Source organism: Phaethon aethereus, assembly GCF_964289735.1.
Source record: "Phaethon aethereus genome assembly, chromosome: 1".
In the NCBI taxonomy this organism is placed as follows: Eukaryota; Metazoa; Chordata; class Aves; order Phaethontiformes; family Phaethontidae; genus Phaethon; species Phaethon aethereus.
The window spans coordinates 65,252,768-65,265,258 of record NC_138575.1 but is presented as its reverse complement, the minus strand read 5'-3'; the positions used below and the strand labels follow the sequence as shown (position 1 = coordinate 65,265,258).

Genomic DNA, 12,491 nt, shown 5'->3' with positions numbered 1-12,491 from the left:
GGATGTACCTGCTCAAACTGATATGCAAAGCGGTCTCTGTGCTTTGCTCCAGTGCAGACGTGATGGGGGATTCACCTCGTTCTGACACCCTGTGTGATCTTGGGAAGTCACTGATCCCCTCTGGGCCATGGTTTCCCATGTAGTAAGTTGGGGCATAGTGCCTTGCCGTCCAGTGGTGTTGTGTGTGAAACTGGGTACCTCCAGGACAGCGAAGCACGCAGATATTCTGGTGTCAGATATAATAAATGCACTGCAGATACACAGCTGGGGCATAGGACACTTTATTGCCCTCCCTTGTATCTAGATGGTGACCTTGTCAGATGATATTTGGTGAGGATGTTTCTGAATTCTCCAGGGAACACTGAGAGTAGGAGGAGGGCAGGGACTGGAGTGAGGCATTTTGTGCTCTGCAAGTGGGGACTGAGTACTACATCTGATATATATGCCTGGGGTTTACCTGTATTTATTTCATAAATAAAGGAAAAAGATCCCCAAGACCTAAGGCAAGGAATCCTTAAATTAAGACGTGGCTATATTACATATTTGCCTTCTGCAAAAAGGACGGGACTACTGGGATCCCTCCTCCTGCGTGTACTGGGAAAAAAAACCTTCACAGCTGTTTTTGATGTGAAATCTGGGCAGGGAGACCACCTGGCAACCGAAACGGCAAGGACTATGAGAGCTAAAGAGCATCTTTACACCCTCAAATAATGGAACAGATGGAGGCATCTTCACTAACATTTGATTGTTCCCTGTCCCCCCTCATGCATGCACAGAAAGTTTAAGCACTGATATGTCAAGAGTATATGTGCAGGGAAAATTCCAGCCAAGTCAGCTCTCCAAACATTTGTTTCTTTCTTGAAACTTTTTTTTTTTTTTTTTTTTTGGCATAGCAATGATTTAACTTTCTTTCAAGAAACAGAATGCTTATGACAGGGGAGGAAGATTTGAAAACTGTGAATCATCCATCAGTCTTTGTGGCAGCTTTTTTCCTTGGCTGGCCTTTTACTGATTCTCAATTTCTGTTACTTTTTACCCTTTTCCATGGTTGATCGAAAGGACCACCAATACCAGCAGTGCAGATTCAGTGAAATTTGTGAAGAGTGATAAATTACCATCATCAGAGACTTATAAAACTCCTTATCCAAAGTGTTAAGACTCCACAAAGCCTATAGCTGTGTTGGGGCAGAAAGGAAGGCAGTTTACTCGGGGCTGTGTTCGTTATAGCAATTCTTATGCAAGGTTGAGTTGCAGAAAGCAATCCCTCTCTTGAAACTGTAACCAGTTCCTGTAGATTGTCACTGATTTTTTGCAAAGCTTCCCTCTGACAACATAAGCATTGCCAGGCCTTCAGGCCACCAGTGACCAGGGCCCTTTTTACAAGATATACATCTTAAAATGAATAATTTTATCTTAGGTTTTGTGACTGTCCCACCAAAAAAACAAAGAAGAACTGCCCACAAAGCATTTGAATATGTTCAGGGAGGCATGGTGCAGAAAAAAATGCATTTCCTGCAGAAACTCGTACTTCCCGCAGGCAACGCTACTGTCTGTTCCTTGGGAATTTCTCAGAGTGCTTTCTAAAACAAGCAGTAAATGTTAGTAAGCATCTTTGATGGCAGAGTGTCTTCCTACTTTTTAGTCTGTGAAGGCCTGGGCTCAATTTGAAAGATAGATAAAAACGTAAAATGTTTACTGTTTCCTCTGTCATCTTCAGTAACAGCACAACACGTCTCTCAGAAGCGCTGCAGAGCTCCCTGTGTCAGCTCTACAAAACCCTTCCGTTTTAACTTGCGACTGCTGACTGGGGATAACAGCACTTGCTTGTCCTAATAGAAACATACCCTAACAACCTGCTTTTAATGAGCTGAATTTAAACAGCTTTATTCGGCTGCAAGATGTCAGTAACTCCTCAGACCTACTCCAATGATTAGCTGATGGAGTTAGTTTTCATAGGTCCCGGAGGGGATTACAAGCATCCCCACATCCTATATACCAAACTAAGGAATGTTTTTTACCCCTCTAAAATCAGTGTGAGTTTTGCCATTAACAGAAGAGTTAAAGTAGCAGGGCCAAGATTTCTAGGCCAAATTTTGAGGTTTGTTTCACTTGACCTCTCTTCCTGATGGAATGTGAAATTCCCTTTTTAGCAACACAGCAAAATCTGTCAGCATCTTAACTCTGGGCTTACATTATCTCTTGGGAAAAAAAAAAAAAAACAGGAAGCTAACCTCTGACACTTAATACTACATATAAAAAGTTCTTTAAGAAATCATAGTTCCCACAAGTTCAGCGGGCTCAGTTTAAGTTTGCCACTGTTTAGGCCAGTTGCAAGTCTGCTCCTCACAAGCTCATCTATTAGAGTTTATTTGAAATAAAATATAAACTTTCTTTACTTTTCTATTCAAAACCATCTTGGCTTTTGTTCCTTCATAACCTTCCTTGAGGGCAGCCCTTGCTAACAGCAGTGCTGGGAAACGGGATTGCAAAGTTGGCTTCATAAACATCCTGCGCTTGTTCGACAGCATCTTCCCAGTCCTCCTCACCTGTTAGAGCCTGCACGAAGCTGAGGTCAGTGCTGGGAACAGGTCTATTCAAAGTGATTCTTTTGTGGGAAAGTACTTCATGTATGGAACCGAATCAGCACCCTCAGGCTGTTCAGTGAGGAGAAGGCCAGGGAACAGGAGCTGCCTTCTCTGGACACAAAACCGCTGTTAGTTGTACTTTTTATGATTACTGTTCTGTTGGTGTGGTGCTCAACACGGAAAGGACAGCAGAAAAGCAAAGATTTGTGTGGTATACTCGAGGCAATATATAAATTACTTCTGCTAATTTAGGAGCAAGGGTTACCATATAAATATAAACAATAGCTCATCTGTACAAATCGACGGGGTTTTGTCTGAGTGTGATTGGCACTGATAAGACCTTTCCTGCAAAGGTAAAAAGGGTCACTCTTTGTAATGTAACACCACTTTATGGCATTTGAACACATCTTGGGTTTGTTTTTTTTATTTTTCTAAAATTGCTTTTAGTTATTTTTAGATTATGAAACTAACGGTTCTCCACACTCTTTCTTTGTTGGAAAACCTCTCTGAGTAACTACAGCATTTCAGGATCATGGCATGACAATCCCAGTGAACTGAAGGAGGGACTATGCCAGCAAAATGCATTGTTGAATCTTACACAACCAAATGGAAGCTGCAACAGCAAGCATACCTTATCTTAGCTCACCCATGTGCACTGCTTAGCTGGTTCTACAGCTGACCCTCTCCTGGATACCCATCCCAAGTCCACACTGTAGCAAAGTGCACAGATTGCAGTGGTACTATGAAGCCCCCTTCTCCACCGTCTAGTAACCCAAACCTTTAGGAATGTAGCTACAGGGCACAAGTGAGGAAGGTATTACACTGCTTGTTCTGTAAGAACTATAATGCAGAAGTTGATTTTCAATGTCTTGCCTGTTTGACCAGTAGTTTCAATGTTTTACTACATGGACTTAGATACCCCCATCACTTGCAGGTGAAAGTGCAATATTACCTTTCCACTTACGTTTTAGAGACACCATCTTCATCCCATTTTCTTTTTTATATTAACAGACAAAAAGCTATGTGTGAATATCTTCCCCTTGGGAGTACTTTCCATGCCTAGCACTGCTGCAGGTGCTGCTGCATATCATAGGCAGGGAACTCAACCCTGATTCAAAAACAATGTGGATCATCAGGCAAGGAATATAGGCATTATGTTCATGTAGGCTGGAAACAACAAATTCCTTGATTGGTAACATTGGCGAAGGGACAGGGAATGAAGTAATACAATTCCCATGACTGAAACTGAAATGGTAAATTTGAAAGCCCCAAGCTTTGTGAATCGTGATGAAAAGAGAAACATTAGCACTTTAGACAACTTCCTTAAAATAGAGACAGATTCTCATAAAACAACATGCATTTCCTAAAAGCATTTTAGTCTTCTGCTGGAGAATATTAACTCTAAAGGTATTCTGAAGATAAAGAAAGGCAGAAGAGCTGACTAAGATCCATTTATTTCCAAGCAGCATGTGGTGGAAGGTTCTCTCTGTCAGTTTGCAAATGCCCCTGCCCTTCTTTTCACCCTGATATCTGTCCATCTGTATTTGTTATGAGCAATAAAATAATTCATGCTGGTTGTCACATCATGGAAGAAGTTTCACACCCCAGCAGCTGCAAACATAACATGTTCTGAATCAGTGTTTCTTCTCAAAAATTTCAATATGCCTTTTTGACTTCTGATGTTCTGTCCTCTTCCTTGAAATTGCAAGTCATCTTTCTAAAGCAAGGGCTCGGTCCTCCTGTTCATATCTCACTATCTGCCTTTCCACAGAGGAGTTTAACAGCACGTCCAAAATATTAAGAGATTTCTTTCCTCACAACACATACAGGGAGGAAAATATGAGCTTCTTGTGAAAGATGGGGAAACTTGTCAGCCTTGCCCATGGCAACACGAAAAGTTTGTGGAGGAGCATATAATCGAATCTGTATTATCGGGCTTTCTGGCCAGCCCTTTAACCACACAACACTGCTTTTGCTTTCAGAACAGCTTGTTCTCGAGTGTATGTTACCAGATCAAATGACAGTGCTTGTTATCAGACCATCAGAAAGTGCAATACTGCTGCAAATAGTGTTTCAGATATTCCATCCTACATCTCCCAATAGAAAGGTCCACAGGGACTAAAGACCCTGAAGTTTGTATCCAGAATATTCAGAACAGCTTAGAAAACATTCCGGGTATAACACCATTCTTTCCTGAGATGTCCCAACAAAAGGGGAAACTGAAAAGGAAATCACAAATGTATTTCTGTGCCCCTCTAGGACCAAACGTCAGAATATAGTACCACCACAAGCAGAAATAGACTGGGATAGCATAATTCTTTAGCATAATCCTCCATTGCAGGTCACTTGGACCTATACCCTCTGGTACTAGGTTCATTCTCATTTGTCTTTACCAGTGTGGGATTAAAAACGTTTGTGCTTGAAAAGAGTCTAAATCCCTCCTTTTTCATCTTTTTCCAAACAAATATATGTATTGGAAATTGTTCAAGAACAGCACACACCCCAGAAGCAGATTTCACTAAGCTTTGTTTAAATGACTTCTCTTACAAAGAATCAGCAGCACAGAGGTACGTTTCTCTGACATCATCCCTTACCTAACCTCACCTCACTCCAAAACTACAGGGGGGCAAGATGTAAAATTGGACAGATGTGTCTCTTACTGCATGCCAGCCCTAGCAGCTCCCAGCTGCAACGAACAAGTAAGTATTAATGCAGGTGATTTTGAGTGGCATCTTCTGGCTCTTACGATTCTCTCTGCACAGTTTAAGACTATATTTTGGATGAGGTTGGCAAGTAGAGCGCGAGGTTTTAATCTTTTCTTTCCGCTTCAGGTATGGAGAGATAAGAGAAGAAATATGTATTAGTCTACCTGAGACTCAGTTAAAATCTCTTGAGTGCCTTTTACTGAATCATGTGCCAACCCAGTCTTCAGTTTAAAGATTACGCTAATGCAATCACAATGAGTACAACCCATTTCAACAGAAGTAACAGTGAATTATATTTATATGTAAGTACTCTGCACCAGAGAGTGACTCAGAAATACGCACATCTCAAACACATACACTAAAACACAGACCTCTCAAAGCTGAGAGAAAGAGCAACAGAAGGCTCTCACAAAAAGAGAAACTGGCACTCCGAAGGATTTAGGTGAGCCTTCATATCACAACAGGTGCAATGGTGTTTATAAGATACATGCATAACTCCTCCTAAACCAGAAAATCCAATCACTTCTCTTCACTAGAGTTTGTTGGTTGTGTGATGAAGTGTTAAGTGTTTGGTTGCCAGCATGTAAGAACTTGCCTATATGGAAATGCTGATAGGAAGCTTCACAAACTGGCTGTGGTCTGTGCTAGTCAATATGTCCCTCAGGACAGAGTGTAGAATGGACATCCTGATACATGATTTATTCTTGTCAGGACAGACCATCTATCTGGATTTCCTCCGTCAGAGTTCTTAAGTGTTTTTACAGTTATTTAAAACAGAAACTATCACAAAAGGAAGGTACCAGCTGTGCACTGCTGGCACTTCAGCCTGCCTTCCTTCATAGGAAATCCCACAACTTCAGAGTCAGGTGAGCAGTTCATCAGAGGAGGAATGAAGTCCTGGTTTCTATGAAAGCTGACATCTTCAGAGGTTCATCCTGACAAACACCAAACTTCATGTGACACTGGAATTTCTTGTCTCCGGTGAACCTGCTCCTGCTGCACGAGGCCACACAAAGCAAACATTTCCCAGTTGTAGCCATGCCAAGAGGCTTTTCGTTACACAGCTTTCACGGATTCTGCAGGTGTTGAAGAATTAGAGGCACATGTAATAAAATGGCTTCTGCTCAATTTCGGAGTGAACTTTGGGACTTTATCTGATCAGAGGTGTACTTTTTTTTCCATTTTTCTCCCTTCCTATTCCCTTGAGCAACTCAGGGAGTACACATTCCTTTACACTGGTCATCTCTTACTTTAAGTGACCTCTCCTTTGAGCCACCACATCACAAGTACGACCTCACTGGGGAGGAAGCACAGCACAGTCCCTCAGCATCATGTTAGTCTGGCCAGAGGATGCGAGGCACCATCTCCCTGTGCCCACTTCCAGCCCCGGCGGTGGTGCGAGAGGCCAGGTGGAAAGCCCAGCTTGATAAATGGAAGTTTTCCTTCATTCTCCAATGGTCTGGAAGAAAGCTGTGGTGGGGTCTGGGTTTCAGGGCAAAGGCAACACCCTTTGTTGTGAAGTGCCCTCAGTGCTGGTGAGAAGCGCTGCTCTGACACTGCTGAAGGCTGAACCACTCCATTTATCACCCCCGCCCCAGTAGGTTCACTGCACAGGAGGAAATGCAGAGCAGGGCAAGCTTCACTGTGCAGCTCTGCCAGGGTGTCACGGGCACCGAGAGACGCCCTGGGGGCAAGTGGTCTCTCCAGCACCCTGCCTTCAAGGGACTGAGCATCTAGAGTGAAATGCCCAGTGAGCTCTGCTTTCACTGAAATCAGTGGGAGGATTGGGTGCTCCAAAGCTTTCCTCTGAAAATCAGACTTTTTCTCGATTCCCAGGGGTGCTGTGGAAGCCAATTCACCACTTTTTTTTCAGAGGCATTCAGATAATAATGATGTACAAAGTAAAGTAACAGTTGTGTAAAAATAATCTGGGTACAGAAAACCCTATATCCTATTATAAATAGTCATGGCATTATTGTCTAGTTTACAAAAGCCTGCTTCTACAGGGAGCACACTGCCCTGTTACACTCTGCTTTTTATATGCCAGCCACCAGCGTAGTATCTACATGTCCACTAAATACATGGAAGTTTATTAAAATTTAATCTTCAGTTAGAATCTCTTGAACCACTTCTTGCAAAGGTGGCCAGGGCTCATCAGGGCCAGAAAGAAGCAGAAGAAAAAACAGAAACACTTTTTTTCCTCCCTTTTTCTTTCAGTTGAGGACAGAAGAGAGGACAAAAACTGATGGAGAATGAGAGTGATCAGGAAAATTAAAGGAAAGTTTGTATTAAAGATGACAAATGGAGTGTGACAGGAAGCAAGAAACATAACTGTATGTAAAAACCCAGTATCAGGCGGTGTTAAGAGTCTTTTGTAAAAGGCAGCTCTTCCTGAAGATAAATGAAGTTGGAGGTATACAGGAATGGACCACAGGAAGAGCAGGAGGGGTAATACAGAAAGAGAGAGACTTAGTAATGCCTACCCTGTTTTATCTTCTTCCCTTTGCTTTTGACTTCCCTCCCCTGCTGCCCAGCCCAGCACCAAAGCCTTACTCACATTCAGGAGCAACTAAAACATTATCCTAAGGGTTTTTCTTCTCTTTCAGCCCCTGCCTCAGCCATTGGTGCAATATTATGCAGCACAAGCCTGAGAATAAACCCATTATAAAGCATTCAGAGCAGTAGGTTTGATAAATGGCTGGGATGAAAAAGGCTGGAGGTTGGAGGGATGGTATCTCTGCTTTATCAGTGCCCCAGCACTCTGCTCAAACATACTTATTCCACAGACCCCAGCATTAAACATTTTAATTCAGAAACTTTGAAAGGTGTATTCTTGTGTTTAAAAAAGACCTTTTAATGCAAGTCAGGCTGGGCTAGGGGCTAGGAAAAGAGGAAGGATGATGGGGAGGAAGGAGGATGGGGGAGAAAGCAGGAGGAAGTATAGAAAGACATTTAAAGCTATGAGAAAACACTCTCCTTTATGGAGAAATTTTGATTTTGAAGTTTACTCTTCTATTAACATTTAAATTGAAAGGCGTTTCTTCCAAGCTCCACATAGGAAACCAGAAAATCTGCATTTAAATAGATACCATTTAGAAGTGTGGAAAAATATATATCAGCACTGAATGCTTCTCCATTTGTCTGAAAAGAACTTCTCTTACAGATGATTATTAATTTTTTTCTTTTTTCTTTGTGTGTGCTAAAAAGAGAAATTGGAAGTACATTAAAATTCTGCTTGGCACAAGAAGGATATGGGGGGATGGCTGCTTAATTGCCCAAAACCTGGGTTTTGAGCTCGGATATTCTGTGGGAGGCCGCTGGAGCCTGCAGGAGGCAGTCCAGCCTGCTGTCAGGGATGGGGCCAAACAGGTCCTCTCCTGCCTGGTCCTGGTGCCACAGTGTCCCTGGCCAAGGGGTTGCACACTCCCACCGCAATGCCCTCCTCACTGGGGACCTCAGCAGGGCCCTCAGTCCCAGCTGAAGAACAAGACTTTCTGTGGTTTTGTTAGACACCTCTGCCTTCAGGGTGCTTTCTGGGCACCATCTAGGAAACAGGGACATGCACGTCCCTGAAAACCACCTAAGCACAGCTCATGTGTGGTGTTGAGCAGGGTGTCATAGGAGGAGAGCTCACAGCTGAGGAGTTGGTGTGGAGGCTGCGCTCAGAGGGTTTGGAAAGAAGTCCTGGGACAAGAAGAGATATGTTGATCCACATTTCACATCACACTCATCTTGTGTATTGGCACCTGGGGCTCTGCACAGCCCATCACAAACCCAAAAACCTCGTATGAGATTTGGATCTGGTGTTTTGCACAGCGCTAGCTCCTCTCCCGCAACAAAAGCAGCAAGAACGATAAAGAGCAAGAGCAGGTTCCTGAGTGGGGGAGAGCTGAAATCCCCAATGCACACACGGAGAGGTGGAAAGCTGGAAATGAATAAAGGCGATATCCCCATGTCACATGCATGTCCTCCCTACCTCCCACCCTCACCTGCCCATGCTCCTCTCTGCCTGAAGCGACCACTCTGAGGCTCAGCCTTGCCATACGCCAGTGCCCAACATTCCCTATGTTGGCCGTCGGCTCGCATACAGAGGGACAGGCAGGAGCAGGGAGGGGACCAGGGAAGTTCCTGCCTTGTGAGAGAGAGGCCTTTCACTGGCTGTGTCCACCACAGAAGCCCCATTTCTTGTTTTTTGTTGCGAGTGGTGAAATTCAATTTCACTACCAGCAGCATTCAGGGAGCAGCAAAAAGCCACCTGTGCATGGTGCTCGCTCGTAATTCCAGGGCACAATGGGCTTCGTTGCCAGTGAAGAAACCCCAGGACAATCCATTTGTTAATATTCATCCCCCTTTCCCCCCACCCCCCTCATTTTCAAGCTTATTCCTACAGAAAAGGTCAAGCACATACTACCCCCCAGCAGTACATTATCAGCCACCTTGAGGGCCTTTTCTGCTATGTCAAAAAGGGAATAATCAGGAGCGAAGGAGGGTTGGTGCCCCAGAGGCTCAGCTACGGACTCTTGTGGCTTTCAGCTTTAGGTCACTGGTCTGAATCTAGGTCAGGCTGGCACTGGCTGCGATCTACAGTCCAAAAGCCGGGCAGTGGTTTCTGTGAAATACCAGCTCCATACAAACCCAAGGGACAAGCACTTTCACTGTGCTTTGGCTCTTCTTAGAGAGTAACAACGCAACACAGATTTAACTTTTTGGTAGGGTCTGGGCACTTCTCCTCCTCCGGCCTCTCTAATGGATGGCTCCAGTGCTTCTAGCTGGACATAAGGCTGACTTTAAAAAAACAAGGTGGAAAAGCCAAAGGAAAAAATGATGCATGAGAAGGATAGTTCAGTGATCCAGGTGCTAGCAGAATCTAGATGCAGATAATGCTCTTTGCTGTCTCACAGACGTGCAATGGCAAAAAAAGTCAGGCTTTCTGGGCCTCACTTCTCAAAAACTGGGATAATCTCATCTAACCAGGTCATTTGGAGGATTAATACATTAAAGATTGTGAGCTAGGTTCTCTGCAATGATGGTACCAAAAGCCCTAAAAATGCCTTGGACAGATAAAAACTTTGCAGTAGGATATGGGAATTTTTTTCAGTGGTGACTTTGAATACAAGCTGATTAAATCTGAAAAAGCACAGAGATGAAAATAAGCAGAACAGTAGCTCTCATCTGTATACAGGCACCTGTAAACTTGGTGAGGGCAATTTCATTATTATTTCTTGTGCCAAGCTGAAATCATAGAACCAAGATCCATAATCTCCCAGTTTGACACTGGGTCCCCATCAGACCCAAGTTTTGCAGCATAATCCTGTCTCTAGTCACTGGGTCAGTGAAGACGAACATCTATCACTCAACACCTGAATGGATTTGGCCAACTTGCTCTCGTTGCCGGTCCATTTCCCCTTCCCAGCTTGCCGAGATCTCATAAGGAACAGCCTCGTTCTTCCTGGGTTTCTAGCTATTTTTTCCCTATGCAGATGGAAACCACCTTCTGAAAATATATATGTGACAAGAAGAAATGTTTAGCAGAAGAAGCAGGTGCCTGGAAAGTGGATTCACATTTGTCCTTCCCTCCTCCTCTCCAAAACACAATCACTTCCCTGTTAATAAGCTCGCTGACTATAATGTGGCACTAACCTTTCACAAGGGATGCCAGTGACATTTTGACAGTCCCACATATGGGCCTGCCGAAAGCAGAAGGAATATAAATTTGCTATTTGGTAAAAAGCTGGGTGAGCAGCCAAAGCAGCTTGGGAGAAGGAGGAGAAAACTGTCAACCAGCCAAACAAAAGCCCACTGCACAGATGTTACGCACAGCAAAAAGGAAAAGCACGTCCACAGCTGGATGTACCCCAGCAAATATGTGCTCGGAAAAAAAGCCTTAGGCACCCATTAAGCCCAGTCTAGCCTGAGATGCTGCCCAACAGATTCTCCTCACATGGCAAATTTAGGGAAAGTCTTTCCTAGCAGAAGGGAAATGGGACACGGCATTCAGTCCGTGCAAACTATCTGGTTAACATCGGATGTCACAGGACTCGACAGTTGCTCTAACAAGGAATCTTCAATATTTCCACCAATGTGATCAGCCGTAGGGAAACTGCTATTTTCTAACACTGCTTTGTGGAGTGTCTTTGAATTTACTTTTCAAGGTATGTCTGCACAAAACATCACTGACAGAGCACAGATTGGCTCAGCGACTCAGCGCGTGTATCACACACCATACATCTTTCCCCAAATTACATCTATATTTAATCCCATAGTATTTGGCTAAAAGCTAACTTCCAGAAAGAAGTCCAATCATCATGTGACAAGATGAAGATAAGAAAAATGTTGCACTTAGCCGTTTGTTTATGTGGTTAATTAACCCCCACTGTTAGAAAGAAGATCTTATTCTTTCATTTCGCTAAGTCTGGTTTCTCCTTCCAGGCATAGTTACTGCTACATGGTGAGATAAATGGTGCTGCAATCGCTCCCTTTCTTTCTCATCCCCATTTCAGCAACACCAAAATAACTTTTTTTGCTGAAAACAGAGGACTCTGGCTTTTATAATGGTTTACTGATTCCTTGGTGGAAAATGTGGAGGTGCAGTTGCTGTATATGTGTATGTAAATAGCCATGCGTAGTAATGGTATAGCGGTTGTACGTGGCTAACCAGTGATGCAAAATTACTATTTAAATATAATGGTTTATCTGAATTTTCATTATGACAATGTGGGTCCTCTGCGCAGACCAGGCAGGGAGGCAGCACAAGTGCCTAGATAAGCATATCCCAGCTTACAACTGAGAGGCAATGGGGCATGCTTTTCCCATCTCCAGAAACACAGAGCCAAACGTGGAGCCCAAAAGAGCTCTAACAAACTACAAAACGCTCCATAAACAAGGGTAGTGCGAGCCACTGGTCAGCAGCTGCTGACAGAAATGGGCTGACAGTGAAAGCACAACTTGGGAAAGCTGGGTCTTTACACAGGCTGGGAACAGTAAGCCTGATGAAAAAGTCAGATTTACTATTTTTGAGATATAGTTTTGAAGTGGCTTTGTGCTGAAGAAATAATAGTAGGGTAGCTGCTGGATCACTGTATTAATCACAGTTGTGAGGAGTGTGAAGCCTAAGACCTTTCTGAAGTAATGATGTCACTTGATAGGCAGGGGACTGTGGCCAAAGTTGGACCATGCGTGGGTGTTTCATGTGATTGCAGGA

The 12,491-nt window shown here is 43.6% G+C and overlaps 1 protein-coding gene across 1 annotated transcript in view; it reads right to left on the bottom strand.

Annotated features, from left to right (window-relative positions):
• TMEM178B (transmembrane protein 178B) overlaps nucleotides 1-12,491 on the bottom strand; it is a gene marked incomplete at both ends in the record, with an annotated part of 226,270 nt that overhangs the window by 18,966 nt on the left and 194,813 nt on the right. The gene's annotated exons all lie outside the window — the stretch shown is intronic.